This window comes from Sphaeramia orbicularis, chromosome 10, assembly GCF_902148855.1.
Source record: "Sphaeramia orbicularis chromosome 10, fSphaOr1.1, whole genome shotgun sequence".
In the NCBI taxonomy this organism is placed as follows: domain Eukaryota; kingdom Metazoa; phylum Chordata; class Actinopteri; order Kurtiformes; family Apogonidae; genus Sphaeramia; species Sphaeramia orbicularis.
In genome coordinates, this window is record NC_043966.1 from 11,455,299 (window position 1) to 11,470,880 (window position 15,582).

The window sequence follows — 15,582 nt, forward strand, 5'->3', positions numbered from 1 at the left end:
TATACGGCCACATAAGAAAATAAAAGAGAATAAAGTTGTAAAATATTGAGATAAAACCCGTTGAATGCAAAAATAGTCATTATATTATGAGAATAATGTCATCATATTTTGAGAATAAAGCCATAATATTACAAGAATAACATTACGATTTAAAAACAGGCGAGAAAAAAAATCATAATTTACGTGAATAAAGTTGTACTCTCTCCTCACATAATGGAGAACTTGGAACATTTTGTTTATGTTTATGGATTTGGCGCTTTTTTCCAAAGCGACTTACAGGGGAAAAGCGATCAAATCAATCAATCAAATTTTATTTATATAGCGCCAGATCACAACAAAAAAGTTATTTCATGACACTTTATATATAGAGCTGGTCAAAACCAGACTCTAAGCCAATTTACAGAAAAGAATTCTGTGAGGTTATACTTTCACTAGCGCGTTGACCCGTGGAGATCCGCGAGTTCTAGATGTGGTAGTTTTTATGCAGTTGTGTATTTATGCATGCTGTACCGCTTTTGTCCAGCAGTCACCGCCAAAATGTTCTGGGTATAGCAACGTGATTGTAAGGCTATCCTATTCCAAAATTACAAATATCTGCCAAAATACTGGTCCTACCAACTTGCCATTTTCACTAGTCTATTCTTTGACCAAAAATACATAAGTATGACAAACTGCAGCAGTTAACCCTTTCCGGTTTTTGTGTGAATCCTGAGACACACACACACACACACACACACACAGAGGCCACTTGGCATTTATAATATAGATTTGGGGTTCGTCTGGCCCAACAGAAGTGAAAGTTGCCGTTTCGTTTGTTGCGTTCATTGTAACCGGGAGCCCTGTCATCAACAAGGCTTGAGGCTTACAATTTATAAATTATGACTTATTAATCATACTATTGCGAATGTATTTTCAAAACATTTCGACTTTAATCTCATAAAAGTGCGACATTATTTCTGTTAAATTATGAGTTTTTTTAACAACGACTTTATTCTCATAATATTATGGCTTTATTCTCTAAATATTACGACTTTATTCTCGTAATGACAAGTGTTTTATTTTTCCTATGTGGCCCTAATACACCGTCGTCCATAATCGCCTAAAAAAAACTCTGATATTTCAATTCTGGAAAGCTGCAGAAACCCTCAATGCAAAAATCAGTTGTTCATATAAAACAGCCACAACGGTACAAAATATGATATATTCATGCCCAACGCAGCTTTGACATTACTTTAATTTCCATGAAGGTTAAGTGAAAAACTCAAAATATCAGGCAGCGGTGGTGACCCAGTTATGCATCTTGGCATATCCTAATGCACTGATCAAGTATGTATAACACTGAGCACAAGCATACAGTCTGCACACATACACGTCACATATCGGTATTTAAATCCTTAAGTTGTTGAGAATTCTAAAAGGACACTTAAAGGTGAAGACAGCGCTCTAAATGTGGACGAGAGAGATGAAAATATGACTAATCCACAGAAAAACGTTGAGTGGAATGTGGATGGGAGCCCCGGTGTGTCAGAAGTGTTTATTACCAGCCATTTTCCACTGCCCCCTGACACACACGCACACACACATACACACACACACACACACACACACACACACACACACACTCTTACTCACACCACACTTTCATTTCTCTCTTGGCTGAGCTGTAAGACTAGAGTATCAGACTCCTTCTTTCCCCAAATGATATCTACTTCGTTTCACATCAAGCATCAAAACCTTCCAATGAAGCCAGGATAGCGTACTGTCGCGCTGCAAGATAGCGCTGGCCCCGGAGAGACTCCCCCCAAAAAACTGAAGCAGCAGCGGGTTGGAGTGCAGGATGCAGGCGTAATGAAAATTGTGAGCTGTTCGAGGCCTCTTCAACTTATTTTTCCCCCTTCTCTCAGAGTTGCTGGATATCATTTTGTTCCCCCGATGGGCTAAGATGCAATCAGTGACACACTCTCTTGTAACCCTGACACTCAAGTCTCAACACCACCCCACACACACACACACACACATTCACACTCACACAAGGCAGTTTACGATGCCACAGGACATCTACGGCTACAACTCATCACTTTCAGGAAATTGTACACATCCGTCCAGATTGGCAGATTAATGTACAGGATGAGTGCAAGCAGACACGCCCAGAAGCCTCCCTGATTACGATCCCCTCTTTTTTTATAGACTTGTAAAGAGATTCGCCAGCTAAAAAAGAGCTAATGCTACAAGTCCTCCCCTGTAAGCTCCAACCCCCACTGTAGGAGGAATTAGATTTGTGTCAGCTATAAGCCCTTGAGTGACCAGGCATGTCCCCATATACTTTACTCTGAGGACCCAAAGATGCCATCTTTTTTTTTTTTTTTTTTTTTTTTTTGCCACCGCTCATCAAAGCATTCTGCTTGTACACAGTCATAGCACACGGGGACACGATCAGGATACAAAGACATTCATGCTACTCTAAATTATGCACAAAAGGTCATCCAGGCCCTTGTGGGGATTCTATTGTGTTTCTGCAGGGTTTAAGTTTCAAAAGGTTTTAACTACAGTACGAACAAGACTATTTTAAGTGAAGAAGAATAAAAGCCAGTCTGTCTCGCCTTGATTATACTCAATCTGCCTGTAGTCACCCCACTGAGAGTTCACACTAATACACATCAGTTACAAAGGGACAGGGTTGTCAGAGTAACATGAAGATGTGTACGAGCCCAAGGATTTTTGGAGGTAAAATCTTGACTTCTTTATTAAACCTGTGTCTCCTTTTTTTTCACTTTTCTGCTATCATTCACTTCTACATTTGCTTTTACCTTTGATCACGAAGCTGAATCAGGACAATCAGTCACCCATGACCACTCAGTGGAACAGTCGACACTGCAAAATTAGTGTCACTTCGAGGTCCTCTGGCGAGCCAGTGAGGCAGGGAAAGAGACAGTTCATGATCTACGCAGAGCAGCTTCACACTCATCCCAACGACTCCCATGCCAGTTGGGTACAGTCCCCCCAATGCCTCGTACTGTCCTACACCTCTGCACATCTTTGAAGCATAAACCATAAACCATCTGTATAATATGGAGTGAAGTAATGTGTCCAAGTCAACTGGCTCTTCAGGGCAGCTGGAAAGGCTTCAAGGATCTAAATGAGATTTACTTGTTTCATGTCTCACATATAGTAGGTTATTCATCAAAGATGAAAAAGGGTGTGTTACGCTTACAACTTGGGATTTGCAGGTTTAACCAAAGGGAAGAGCAACCGTTTTAAGATGTGTTGGAACCCAAAAGTTGTTTTTTTTTTTATTTCATGAAAATTAATTAAATAGGCAAGTGGCATACAGTGTGTGATTGATCAAAGAGGCTCAAGTAAAAGATTTTGATACTTCAATCAAGGATGGTCAAGAAGAAAAGTCTAAATGTATCAGTCACTTGGTTGGTTTTATTGCAAGAAATCTTCCATCAAACAGCAAGTATTATGATAAAAAAAAAAACCACCATGTTCCCACTTAAGTAGGGTGGGGATTTTGTGATTTAGGTCATTTATCAATATAATCCACAAAGTAAGACAAATATGCAAAATCCTTTAAGTGCAATCTCTCCATCATTTCATGGAAGGATCCACTATTTTTTGCTTTTTCTCAGACATAAGTTGGTTTGGGTGGACGGCGTATTTACAAAATCGGAGGCATTTCCACCAGTCGCATTCACATCCCAACTCATTTTGTAGGTTTGAAAAATATGTGATTAGATGTTAAATTATGAGAAGATCATGGCTTGGTTTGAATATTAGTAAGTCTGTTCACTCACATCTCTGAGGACTTTATCCGTATGAAACCAAGCCCTGGTATCTTCTGAACCCAACAATAAAAAAAAAGTCTAATATTGCCAATTTTGTTGACGTAACCAACAACCTTTGTAAACCGAGTTGGTGGTTCTTTTGGCAGAACACACGTGTGTGTGTATCATTAGTGACTAATTTACATTTATGTTAAGGATCAACATTAATTTCACTTGAAAATGAAGTTAATCATCAATAATTATTTTTTCCCATCAGTGCCAAAAAGTGTTATGAGTCTAGAAACACTGATGAAAAGCTTATATGCAGTTTGCAAAAAATTCAATGGTAACATTTTATTCTGCCAAAAAAGGGTTTAATTTATTAAATATGAGTATTTACTGACAAAACAAGCAGTTTTATAATAAGACTTAATCTTCTGTTAATGTTTTAGGTTGTCACCATTTTCCAACATGTGGTATACAAATATCTAATGAAATCTATGATGAATAATTGTGGCTCTACATTTGATATAAAGTTAATTTTGATCATATTAAAAACACCACACGTTAGTCAGCTTTTCCATTGACCCTCAAATTGCGCAAATATAACTTGCACTTAAAAATTTACCTAATGGAAAAACGACAATTTTGCCAAAAGTCTAATTTTTCGATTAAAAGTTTTTGCGCTGGAAAGAGGTGGTTTTTTGGGCGTAGTGCAAATGGTATACCACACAAAACTGCAACACAAAGACCTTTTTTTGAAACTAGAGTCAGGTAAATTACAAAAACGGATGTTACAACAAGCAAAGAAGAAGAAGAAACATGTCACGGTATGTGTGGACACACCAGGAAACCCAATTATTTTTTAATTTAGTATGAGATAGAGGGGTAATATGTAATAATAATGAATATATCTGTAAATCAACACCATATTTCTGTTCATCGCCATGTTTATGGAATTACTTCTTCTGTCATCTCACAATAATAAATAAACAAATCATCGTATTTGTGATTTAATGGAAAAACCGACATTCCGCACTTCTTTTTCGACATTTAGCAAACATCGGTAAAGTTTTGCGCAAATGTCCAATGAAAAGGCGACAACTCACTAGTTACACTTCAATTCTCATCTTACAATTTGCTGTCAAATGATTGAAAGACAGTGAAAGAAAATTTTGAGTTTTGGAGCGTTGTTGGGACAAAACAAGCTTTTTAACGACAATATCCTGGATTTAATAAAAGGTGTAACATCCACTTGGAATTATTGCGTAATATTTTATAGCCTAAATCATTAATCAAAGTCTGTCACCCGATCAAAGATGTAATAATTCCACCTTTAAAGACTGCCATTTCAAAGACACACGGGAACTAATAAATCAGACTGAATTAACAACATAAACAAATACACAGGTTAAATGTACGCTGACACACAACACTGACTTCAGCACACAAAGCATTTTGCAAAACAGGAGTAGCCACCGATGACCAGAATGCTGAAATGGCAACTCTTCACTAAGCCTTTGTTCGGTAATTATATTTCCGTGGGGCTGCTGTACATATCAGCTCAGATCTCCCTGTCGGTGACCTCTGTAAATAACGGTAATAAAAAGTGCTCTTGTCGGTGTTGGTGTGTCCCTCGGAGACAATCCACCTGCCACCGAGTGTCCTGGCCCGTAAAACCCCCCCACCCCCCAACCCCCACTCCTCATCTTGTTGTTGCCCATTTGCCAGAGCACACATCAGACGGCTCTCAGCCATGGGGAGTGGTGAGAGTTGTTGATGGAGCTGGTGGAGATCAAGACCGGCTCCCTTTAACACAGCCAGCACCTCCAACAATAGCCGCCTCTGACAGCTTTGCATAATTCATCTTGTCGAGTCTCTCCCTTTCCTCCTTGACGCTCCTCTCTCCCTCTCCTCTTTCAGTTTCTCTTCAGTCCTTCTATTTTTTTTTTTTTTTTTCCCCCTTCTTCTTCTTTTCCCCGTGCCTCCCGGCGCTTGGAGAAGGGGAGAGGGAGAACCAGGGCAGTGTTCCATCAGATGCTGCCTGTTTCCCCCTGACACCAGTGATTTCAGAGACACAGAAGTGTTTGTCTGCAGCACGATGCCCAGACTCTGAAATCTGGATGCCATCTGAACCAGATTGTGTTCGTTATTATCGAAGCTCAAAGCTTAAATCCCATCCTGCAACAAGTGTAGAACAATTTCCTAAAAATACACAATTTAGAACAAAGATCAAACTTTAACTTAGCTGATGTTTTTCCTTGACTGACCCTATCCGTGCCTGCGTAATTAGAGATTGACCTTCTTATGTAATTTCAGCTTTCGTAATCTTAAGGCGCTGCTCATGCAAGGCAAAGTCAGATAATGACGAAGATCCGCGTGGATGGGAAACATAAAGAGCAAACAAAATCACAACAGTGTTTACTAGCAATTAAATTTCCACAGCATCTATATCTTTAGCATACTTGGTGACAGATGAGCTTTCTGCACTCAGTCAGGCTCTCAGGAAGATGATGAAATCCCACTCCATGCTAAGTGTCTTGTCTCGATGTATGATGCAGAATATGCAGAAGTGGGCTAAAGTGATGCAAATCTCTGATAGAGCCACTTCAGATTATCCCAAGCACGTGGAGCTTGAAGCTTCATCCTTCATAGTTACTGCACATTTAGTCAAACAAAGCCGCAGAAAAAGCGAAAACAAATCACCAAAATGCATCGTGGAATTCAGCGTTTTTACATGTTGCTGTTAATGTTTTGTTTTTGTTTTGTTTTTTTCCCCCTCGTCTCCTCACTTGCAAATCATGGTCAGTGTCTAATACTAACCATTTTCTTGTTCCCTTTTTTTTGTGTGTGTGCGAATTAAATAACAAAAAAAAAGGCTTTTTCCAGCTCAAGAATACAACATAATAAGCTGAGCAGGGATGTTTACAAATCCCCCCCAATAACCCTTCACCAGTGACAGTATGAGTTATATATTCATTGAATCTTTAGTGGGGAAAACTGCAGACACAGCCAAATTCATTTTTTACAATGTAATTGCTAGATGTGGACAATCGGGAGGTTTAAAAAAAAAAAAAAAAAAAGTATTTCTGTCCTTCTTTTGCGGTATCTACCTCTATCTCGAATGGTAATAGCAGGTTATTCAGTGCATTCATACACAGACTGCAGTGTTCATCTGTATCCAAGGCTACTAGTATTGAACCAAGCTCTTATCAAAATAGGTGCTCCCTTCCATATCACACACCCAATTACATCAGACAGTCTTAATTCAATGGCCCACAGTTTGCTATTCTCTCAAATTGGTATTACTAAAGCGTCATTTCACACACAGGGGATCTAAGGAAGTAATGATGTTCGTGTACATTTGCTTAATTGAGAATCTTGCAAGGCGATGTCAACTATTGTCATCTAATGCTTACTCATAATGAATTGACACCATGATGCGCAAAAATAAAATCAACTCCACAGACCTGTGGCAATTTACAGACAAATCCACGATCGACCCATTGTTACGGAAATAAATTAAATTGCTGTGATACTGCTGCTGCATTGTAATGAAGCTACAGACCAATCATAACGCTACGCAGGGTGACTAAAAGAATTAAATTCACATCATATCTGCCCACAACACAGTCGTAAACAAAACAAAATGGGTTTGAGACCTTATATGATCCTGAAAAAAAGGATTATTACAGGTATCTTATTTATTTAGATCAACTCTGGTGCTTTTTTAATTACAAATTCACAAACAAATGTCAGTGTTGCTTGACTATCTAATCTGGAGATCTGGGGATTTTATTGTAGCACTACTGTAGAGTGTCAACAAAGCACTCAGAGAGTGGCTGAAAATCATTACTCCAACTACATTTGGAATGCTGGGAGCATACAAACCTGGCTACCAGATAAAAATTCAAACGCAGAGAGATATTCTAAAGTGCTGACATTGGGTGTCATTCAAATGCATTTCACATGATTGTACAACAAACTAACCCTCCCTATTTTTGCACATGCGGGGAGATGGAATATACACAGCAATCATATAATAGTGGCAGACAGCTGAAGGGTGTGGGGAAAAGCTGCAATAGTGAATACTGCAATGGGAATGCAATACTTGAGCATAGCTGTGACTGGGTGGAAAACGTAAAAATGTGACCAATAGTGCAAATGTCCTGTTGTTACGCATCTGCATACTTGTTATTACAACGGGAATCAAAACACAAGACTCGAAAAACAGAAAATTAGAAGAAATACAAATTGCAGGCACACAATGATTACACATTTTGCACTTTACAGAGAATAATATATTGGGTGTGTTTTGTCTTAAGGCATGTGGAGCCACAATACATAAAGAAACTGGGGGGTTTTATTCTCTGGTTGTCAGCGTTTTAAAGTATGTAAGAGTATGTAGGTCATGATGGCACACTATCAGAATACTGAGAGACTGCAGGCCTTATTAAAGAAACATCAATCTGAAAATTCACCAACATTGCACTCGTTTCTCTACTTTCTGCGATAAAACTTGGACAGTCTGTCCTGTAGTGATTGGCTGAGACCAATTTCGGAATGCACACAGATCGCCACTGGAAGTCAAAGACTGCTGACCTGTATACCATTACAGTGACTCGGACGCGCCGGCTCTACACTCTTCAGTGGTCTGATATTCAATATTTTCTCGTTGTCACCCTGCTGACAATAAAAAGACAGACGACGTGTTGCCCACCGGCTTCCCACATGAACCGGCGCCTCTGCCTTATCCTCATCGTCGCTCTTTGTCACCCGCACGACCTGCGGCATTCAGCATCAGAGGTTGCGTCAACTGAATTATTGAGGCCGTCAAGCAGCTCCATCGACAAGCATAGCTGACGCTCAACTTCCCACTGAGCTGTCCGAGGGCCACAAAAGACCTGACCTGAGGCCCTTGACAGGTTGAAGCTTTTCTCAGAAACCTTGTCAAAAGACTAATATTGTGTAATTTGAACCAAAACAGCCATTCTATACTCACCGTTTTTGAAGAAAGATTAGCTTTAAAATGAAAAATTAACTCTCTCATATTTATTTCATTCTGCAAGTTGCATGACTCATGCAAAAGTGAAATGTAATGAGGCAAATGTTTATTTTATGCAGGAGTCAGTGACAGAAGGCGTTTGCTTTGTAATGTTCTTTAAAAATGCAACAATTCCCTTGTACATAATGTCTATGTTTCACAAATGTCGAGTCTAGAAACTGCGCAGGTATTCACCCAGAGCAATATTCACCAGCGATGCATTTCTATTTTGTTCTCCCTATGACAGGACTAAGCACATTTCTGTTAGGCTCTCCCCACCAGGCTAAACCTAGAGCATGCAGCGAGAGTTGTTCTGTTACAAAGTCAGGCCCACTCCTCAATCTTGCCACTTGGTCTTGACCCAGAAAGTCCACCGGAGCATGCTGAGCCATAAATGTTAATCTGTAGGTTACAACAGTGTGAAACGGTGCTGCTCCCAGAGCTGGACCAGCAGGACAGCATCCTGTGGCTAATCGCAGGTGGCTTTCATCTCAACCCGCTTTAACCAGGGCAGTAGTATCTACTCTAAACAAAGCCCAGAGCTGACACTGTTACTACTACGCTTCTCTTGAGTTTTACGAAACCCATACGTAGTTAATCAATGTCCTCCACTTCATTGTGAACCACTGCCGGTTGGGTTTAGTCTGTGAAGACGTACACATGTGCATTACCACCAACGCATTTGCGCACGAGTGCAATGAGATGCAGAAATCAATTTATGTTATGCACAACACATTAGATCACACAGCCAGTCTATAACAGGCAGGAGGCAGGTACAGTTTCTGGTCCCTTGAGTGCACTCCTCCCTCTTTTCTGATCAAAACCTAATGGCAGGCATCATGTTATAGGTAAAAGACATCAGATATGGTTGAGGTTGGACATTTACATATACCTTTGCTGAATGTATTTCTCAGTTTTTCACAATTTTTTTTACACTGTCTGTGGGTTTAGATACCTCAACTACTTCAGAGAGATTTGTAAAGAATTTGTTATCACATCCACAAAGGGTCAAAACTTCACATAGAGAAACTAATAAATTGATTGGCTAATGGTCATTATTTGGAGTCTGTGTTTCTGTGTATTATAGATAAATGTAATGTGGTGTGATAGAAGCTTCCCCAAACAACTGTAAAGCCGGTAAAAATGCGGGAGGCGATTGGTCCGAAGCATCTACATCTGCATTACACAGAGAGCTGTATCGACCCATGAAAGGCTGCTTTCCAAGGAGGATACCCCCTACTGCATGAAAAGAAAAACTAAAAAGTCTGCAAATGAGCACTGAGAAAAAGATCTCAGTCACAACAAAGTGCTTGAATGCAAATAGATCTTCCACGAGGACAATTATCCCAAGCAGACCTTCGAAAATGGGAACAACAAGGCTTAAGGCCAACTAGGTAAACATTTTGGAGCCGTCATCACAAAGCACCGACATTAATACAGAGGAAACTTTGCAGGCTGAGGTGCCCCCCCCAAACCAGTTGTCCAGGAGTTACACAATTTCAAGCAAATGCAACAAATATTAAGAACTGCATTTGAACTTGTGACGTTCTGATAATGTGACGCAATAAATCAAAGCTCTCTCAAAAAAATAAAATAAAAATCTCCAAAATAAAGTGGGTGAGCTAACTGAACTGACAGAGGGAATATATAACGAAATATTACAGGTTGTGGAATGCAGTGAAGTCAAAGTGTGTATAAATTTGAGCCCTAAACTGTGTAGAAAACACCAGATAAATCCATCATATGCTTATTTCAGTGTTTCACCTGCATTCTTGTATATTAAATTGAACATATACAAACAAAATCCATATATTACGCTATCACTATCGTGTCTTCACATACTAAGGGGGGAAAAAGAATAAAAAAAACACATATCTGGTCCTACTCACATCCATACCATACTATTTTTCTTTCTTTACTGTGTTTTTTTCCTCCTCCTGCGCAGCATACAATGTAGTTAAGGACCACAGTGGTAATGCATCAAGTGCTGTCACTAATATCCCTACTCTAAGCACATTTCAAGAGCATGCAATCTCCTCCCCCGAAATCCTAGGGTGACTTTCAGCAATAATTTGGCAACGCACAGAGAAAAAAAAAAAACTTTTGCCAGAATCAACTTCAATGCAAGTGTCATAATGCTGTGCCAAACCAAAATAAACCCCCCGACTTGTTAAACATTCCAGCAAAGGTCATGAAGATAAAAATAGGTTGACAGGCTCATCATCCACTGGAGGTCTGACCATCCTCCAGCTTGATTTCTTTACATTTCTAAAGCACTTTCTCATTCTAAAAGCATCACGGCACAGTTTACTTTCTACGCCAACTATTTATCATTATGTCTGGATTTTCTCAAGGGAGGTAAAGGAAAATGTACTGAGAGGAAAAAACAGGTGAAAAGGGAATGCAATAGACAATAGCCAGGCAGACTGTGTGTTAATAGTAACAGATTAGAGGGCAGCAATTATGTAAAGTAAATATGACATGGAACCGATCCGTCGTGCCCAGGGAACTGTGGGTAGTTTGTCAGGCTGCATTAACCTTCACGTGTTTGCTCTGATGTGTTGAAACAGGCAACTCTGCCATGCTGTTTGCCATATCAAATGTTATAATTTATAAGGTCATCTTCTGAGTCACTGTCGGCATCTGCAAGTAATAAGGTGAGGTATTATAAGAGGAGGCCCGAGCATCAACTTGCGCTGTATCGCCCAGATCTTACACGAGTAATTTCTACAGGAGGGAGAGGAGTCATCTTGATTACCTCTTAACAATCCATAAAACTGTTTAGGGCCAATATTCAAGCTGGTATTATCCCTAAAGGAGACAGTTCTCATCACACAGAATATTAAATTCTCTGCAGGAATAATGAAAGGGGAAATTACTTAAGGATAGAAACATGGAGTGGCAATGTTGTGTACACAGTTCTTCTAATATTCCAGAATTAATTAGATGATTTTAAGCTCCGAGCAGTAAAAAAAAAAAAAAAAAAAAATCCCCTCCTCTCGGCAGCCTTAGAAATTACAGTCACCTGTGTTGACTGGTGGGATTAAAGAGCAATGAGTTTTGAAGCCGGGCTCAAGTGTGAAGTCTAAAGTGTAGGTTTTCAACACAGAGCTGGGGCGAATGTGTCGACAACCTCCTGTTCATTGTAGCGCCATTAGTTTGGACCTGAACAGTGTCAATACAATAAGTTACACTGTGTAGCAGCTACTCTAGGATTATACTTTAACCTGGATGTGTAAAGTTGACCTAAAATATCATGTACAGTCATAGAAAAAATTATTAGACCACCAAAAGTCATGAAAAACAATGGTTATGCAATCAAGTACTAACTCCTGTGTGTATCATGTGACTAAAACAGACAGAAAAGAAAACATGGAATGCCTGAAAGCACTGTTTTGGGCAGTACAATACCAAAATACAACTGTTCTCATCTGTAAATATTGTGAATATTGTGTGGGAGAGTGAGTGAGTGAATGAATGAATGCCTCACATATAAATGCAACACTGGATTATCGAACAGTATGGTATGATCGTTTGAAATTATGTATAATTTATACATGTACTGCAATGTTGTGGAAAAGCCCAACCAGGGACTGGAGTTGAGAATTAGCTTTAGCTATAAACTCTATATGCATCACAGCAGCTGCAACTATGTTTGACTGCACTGTCCCTGTCATATAAATAAATAAATAAAATATTACCTACTGATGTAAGAACTGAAGTGAGTTTGGTTATTATCAAGAAAACCATGGAAAATGGCTAGATATCAGCTCTGAAATTAAACTCTTATGAGCTATTTTTGTTGTTATCATTATATTTGTCCAAAACAAATGTACCTTTACTTGAACCAGGCATTAAAATGAACAAGAAATTGAGGAAAACAAGGATGGTCTAATAATTTTTTCCGCTTAAAATCAAACTGCGCCCTTAAAAAAAAAAAAAAAATAAAAAAAATTCTACTTTATCCTGCAACTGTTACTGCGACATCTACCCCCTTTTCTTTGATTTTTCTTGTTTTTATGTTCCTCATGACACTGCCAAAAGCCAAATATTATGACCATATTGATCACGTCTCAACCTCTCTCACACAATACACCTGCCACCTTCCACCTCTAAAAGATTCTCAAATGTTATTTTTCCAGATCACAGTGAGGCTATGTCATGATTTGTATCCATGAGACCCTTCTGTGGACATAATTCACCACGAAGGTGAATTATGTCCACAGAAGAGCCTAACCGGGGACTGGAGTTGAGAATTAGGTTTAGCTATAAACTCTACATGCATCACATCAGCTGCAACTATGTTTGACTGCATTGTACCTGTCATATAAATAAATAAATAAATAAAATAATAGCTATTGATGTAAGAACTGAAGTGAGTTTGGTTATCAAGAAATCCATGGAAAATGGCTAGATATCAGCTCTGAAATTAAACTCTTATGAGCTATTTTTGTTGTTATCATTATATTTGTCCAAAATAAATGTACCTTTACTTGAACTAGGCATTAAAATGAACAAGAAACTGAAGAAAACAAGGGTGGTCTTATAATTTTTTCTGCTTAAAAACACACTGCACCCTTAAAAAAAAAAAATAATAATAATAATAATAATAATTCGACTTCATCCTGCAACTGTTACTGCGACATCTACCCCCTTTTCTTGGATTTTTCTTGTTTTATGTTGCCCATGACGCTGCCAAAAACCAAATATTATGACCATATTGATCACGTCTCAACCTCTCTCACACAATACACCTGCCACCTTCCACCTCTAAAAGATTCTCAAATGTTATTTTTCCAGATCACAGTGAGTCTATGTCATGATTTGCAGCCATGAGACCCTTCTGTGGACATAATTCACCACTAAGGCCTGAAGTGGTGGAGAGGTGATATTCCTTGACTATTCTAGTCTTTGTCAGATGTGGAATATGAAACAGACAATGGCCCCAACTACTCTAGTTCCTCAAAAGCACTCAGGACAAGAAACATAAATCAATTTAGCCGGACAGATACACTTGTCCTTCTGGGCTATCATGTGAACGCAGATGTGTGTGTTTCTGCAGATTGTGTATATCCTGGTTCATGCGACAGTGAAATCAGATCGTTTTCTCTCTAACTCAGGCCAAGCCCATAGACAAATCGCTGTAGTCTATATATCTGAGGTATGATGAATAAGAAAAAGGAGCTGATGCACATAGGATTTTTCTTTTTTTTTTTTTGTTTTTTTGTTTTTTTGTTTTTTTGCACCAGTCAAAACCACGACAGTTCTGCTGCATCTCAAAACAAAAATCACATCACAAAAGAATGCACAAAATTACACGTTCCATATCCATCTCATGGTTGTCAGGCAACAGCCCCTTCCTGCTAATGCAGTAAATACAGCCCTTAAAAAGTTGCCGCTTCTGATGGCACATGACATATCACATACACATAAGAGGTTCTGATTGAGTAGTTTCTTCAACTCCTGCACCGGTGGACTGATGCCACAGATCTGCAACAGTTTACTAAGTGCATATGTTCAGGATCATCAACACTTATATTATTAGTGGACTGAGTGGGACATGTTTGCAGGTGATTTACACCACAGGGAAGCTTCTGGGGGGGTTCTAAATAACATTTAATCTGCAGATATATTCACTTGCAGGACTAAAAAAAAGCATGCCGGATTCTGATCAGAGACCCTGAGGAGGACACTTAGGTGGGAGGTGACTGATAGAATGATTATCTTCTCACTGTCATTGCAAAGAAAAATGAGCGAGAGTAACCTACAGAATACAAATGCATACTCTTAGAATGTATTGAGTTGTCTGGGTTATAACAATAGTGACAAAAAACAACATAAATCAAGTAAATTCTGCAAAAATACCAAATTTGGAGCATGCATACTTTCTGGAATACTGCACATGACTTTTAAAACTGCATTTTTTTTTCTAGAGGTTTTGTGTATATTCTACTATTACAACTCAGATTATACACGGGCTTTGAGCTGCCGTTGTCTACAAATCCAAATATCACCATCAGTTTTATTTTATCAAGACAGAGATGGTGGGAAAGGGTTCTTGTGAGACTGACAGGTTTCGGTTCCACATCTTGTCTGGAGACACGGAATCAGGGGACACGGACAAATTAGACACCATTTCGGAAAAGCGACTCTAAAACATCTACTGAGAAAAGAAAAAAAAAAAAAAAGGGAATTGGTGAAAATAGCAGCATCAACACTGACCTGCACGGAGCTTCTGGGAGCCTGTCCGAAGCTGTAAACTTCCAGTAGAGCGCGTAGTCCAAACTTGCGGGGACTGTGCGTCGCGGTGCGTTTTTTCCACGATTGCAATTTGGCACAGTTGAGATTGTTGACACACGCACCTCTTGAAATTCTCCACGGAAAGCTCTGTTGGATTGCTTTGCACGTTGAGACCGACGGTGCACGGCTGGCTGTGGTGGACTTGTGCGTGGATGATGTTGTGGTGGCGTCAGGAGCGCAGAGCTTCCACTGGCGAGAAAAAAACGCGTCTCCCCGTGGCTCGGCCAAGCGCAATACTTCCCACGATGCAGTTGTTCCCTTTCTGGGGTTGGAATACACTTGTGTTTCCTGTCGCCCAGCAGTGCAAGGATGTGTTTTGTTTTTTTTTTCTTCGTCCCCTTTTCCTTTTTTCTCAACTCACCCGGTAACGATGCGGAGGCTCACCAGCCGCTCAGCTGCTCTTTTGTCCGATATGCACTTGTCAGCTGATAAACTGCGCATCCCGTCGCTTTTTCCTCAGCGTCGCCTCTG

At 39.5% G+C, this 15,582-nt stretch overlaps 1 protein-coding gene across 1 annotated transcript in view; it reads right to left on the reverse strand.

The window, feature by feature from the left end:
- The window catches only part of LOC115426935 (teneurin-3), a 244,088-nt gene extending 228,768 nt beyond the window's left edge, over positions 1-15,320 (reverse strand). The window contains exon 1 of the mRNA XM_030145210.1: positions 15,034-15,320. The gene's annotated coding sequence lies outside the window, so the exon portion shown is untranslated. The remainder of the gene's footprint in view (positions 1-15,033) is intronic.
- Positions 15,321-15,582: the final 262 nt, after the last annotated feature.